The sequence below is a fragment of the Apium graveolens genome, chromosome 9 (assembly GCF_009905375.1).
Source record: "Apium graveolens cultivar Ventura chromosome 9, ASM990537v1, whole genome shotgun sequence".
Classification (NCBI taxonomy): Eukaryota; Viridiplantae; Streptophyta; class Magnoliopsida; order Apiales; family Apiaceae; genus Apium; species Apium graveolens.
Window position 1 is genome coordinate 92,257,646 of NC_133655.1, and position 3,030 is coordinate 92,260,675.

At 36.2% G+C, this 3,030-nt stretch overlaps 1 non-coding gene across 1 annotated transcript; it reads left to right on the forward strand.

Moving 5' to 3' along the window:
- Positions 1–402: 402 nt before the first annotated feature.
- On the forward strand, positions 403–509 carry LOC141688428 (small nucleolar RNA R71). Its single transcript, XR_012561871.1, has one exon. It is a non-coding gene; the product is annotated as a small nucleolar RNA R71 (small nucleolar RNA).
- The last annotated feature ends 2,521 nt before the right edge of the window (positions 510–3,030 follow it).

The following is a 3,030-nucleotide window of genomic DNA, read 5'->3' on the forward strand; positions in this document are numbered from 1 at the left end:
AGAAATTTTGTAGCAAAACAGTCTTAATTGTTAATATAAAAATTAAGTGAGTTTTGAAGATTTGTGTTCTTTATTATATGCAAGTTTAATTTCTGCATGAACACTTTTCTATACAAGATTTAATTTACTTTGTTCAACCATTAACTTTCAAGAAAAGCCTAAAATCAGAAAAACACATTCACCCCCCCACTGTGTGATTCATTACCTAACAGTCTCTGAGATGGTTTCCGGTTTTCATTAGTAGCCATCAGTTCAATCAACTGATAAGCTTCATCGTAGGTTTTAGCCCATAAGGCTCCACCTGATGCTGTATCGAGAATGGGTCTAGACTGTGCTCCCAAACCGGGTCTAGACTGTGCTCCCAAACCATTATAAAAGCAGTTGATAATCATCCATTTAGGCATCCCATGATGAGGACACTTCCTAAGCATCTCCTTATAATACTCCCAAGCTTCACATAAAGACTCTCCCGATTATTGTGCAAATTGAGTAAGAGCATTTCTGATTGCAACTGTCTTTGCCATAAGGAAGAATTTAGTAAGAAACTTCTGAGCAAGATCTTCCCAAGTAGTAATAGAGCCTGGTGGTAGAGAATGCAACCAACACTTAGCTTTATCCCTCAGAGAGAATGGGAAAAGCCTCGGCTTAACAACATCTTCAGAAATATTATTGAATTTGAAAGTCTCGCAGATCTCGATGAAATCTCTAATGTGCATGTTGGGATCTTCCGTTGGAGAACCCCCAAACTGGACTGAGTTCTGCACCATCTGAATCGTGCTAGCCTTGATTTCAAAAGTATTAGCCGTGATGGTTGGTCTGACAATGCTAGACTGAATGTCATTGATTTTTGGTTGACAGTAATCCATCAAAGCCTTCGGATTCGCTACTGGTTCTCCCATTGCAAAATAAGTAAGCAAAATATCCGAGTCAGTGAACTTTAACGACCACTGATGTCAAGCACATAAACTAAATTTAATACCGAGTTCCCCGGTAGTGGTGCCAAAAACTTGTTAGGGCGAAAACATGCGCTAAAATTACACGAAAGTATAAGCATTCGCAAGTAGTATAAGATATAAATCAGATTCATTCCCACATAGACTCTTTTTGGTTAACTTAAGATTATGCACATATGCAACAATTGTATGGCTATCACTCAATGCTAAGACAATAAGAAGTTGAGATGTTTATAAATAAGATTAAACTAACATGCAATTAACTAAGAAAAAAAGTGATTGAATTAACTATATGAGACAAAAATGTGATTCTAACTTCATTAAATACTTCATTCAAAGTCATTATCCTTAACCTTAGCATGCAATGGTTATAACAACTAATCAGATGACACGAAACTAGTAAACGCCAATTGTTGTTGTACGAATACCTTACTACTAGACATCCACAAAAGAGATAGAAGCTGAATAGACACCAATTATGTTGAGACCCTATATATCTAAAGAATTTGATAACATAAAGGTTTAATCCGCAAGTTATCTATCGTGATTACATAGGGCAAGTAAGATGGTTAAAATTACCTACGAATCATGCATAATAAATACATGAACCTATGCTAGCATAGAAAGTTATAAATCTCTATATTCACTGTCACTTCAATAGAGATTAACAAACTATCTTATATGTTCGCGACGCACATAAGACGAATAAGCACAACCAATACTAGGATATCATAGAATCACCACACACCTAGGTATCGAAACAATTAACTATAGAAATCCATAAATAAATACGTTAGAACCCCACGATAACGATTAGTTCATAGCCGAACTCATCATCACTATGGGTTCCAATGAAAGCATGGTAAATAACTAAGATAAACTAGGTCTAAAATATCTGAATAATAATTAAAAGTACGTTATCAAGAGTCTTAGGTTCAAACAATAAAGAAAACAAGCATCCAAGATTACAACTTAAGTAAAGAATCACAAGTAAAAACAAGATCTTCTTCTCCTTCGTTGTATTGTTCTATTAGGTCTTCTCGCTGCTATCTCATTGCCCTCGTATATGAAAAATGTATTTTAGAAGTCTTTAAATACCAGCCCAAAAGATCAGGAGTCTGGCAAATCATTCTTCTATTAAAATTAGGATTTTGAAAAATCGACCTAGCGCGGCCGCCCTGAGATCCCGCGCGGCCGCCTTGGGTTTCTGTTAAATTAGTGCGGCCGCCCTAAAGACTGGCGCGGCCGCCCTGAGCTTCTGGAAAAACTAGTTTTTTTTATTTCTTGACTTCATTTGCTGGATTCTTTCGCGGAATCGACCGAGGCTCCATCCTAACACTCTTTTAAGCATAAAACACGTGATATCCATTTCTTCTTTCGAATATGCCCTGAAATGCAAACCACTACAAAAACACATCAAAAACACAAATAACTTGAGTACAAAACACCAATTTGAGCCTTTACGAGCTTTCTAAGTGGATATAAATGCCACTTATCAGTGGTGGTGGTCAAAAACTCCAATGGGAAGTGGAGAATATGTGTGGACTACACGGATCTCAACAAGGCTTATCTGAAGGAACACTATCCTCTTCCCAGCATCAATCAACTGATAGACTCCAATGTTGTATACCAGGTACTTAGTTTCCTTGATTCATTTTATGGGTATAACCAAATTGCTATGAATAGTTAGGATGTGCCAAAGACAACATTCATAATCCCGAAGGGTACCTATGCAAACATGTTAGTCGCTAAACACGCGCTAATAATTCATGCAAGTATACGTGTTCGCGAGTAATATAGAATTATTTCTAGTTCGTTCCCACAGAGACTGCTTTAGGTTAACTTTGTGATTTATGCACTTATGCAACAATGATATGGATATTATTCAATCCTAAGACGAATAACAATTTGGGTTTTGATTATACTACGATTAACTATTGAGAATTATACTAAAGAACATTAACTAAGAGAATAAAGAGAGTTGAATAATATATGACACAAACATGGGATTCTAACTTCATTAAATACTTCATTCAATAGCCTTTTTGTTCTTAACCTTAGCATGTAATGGTGATGA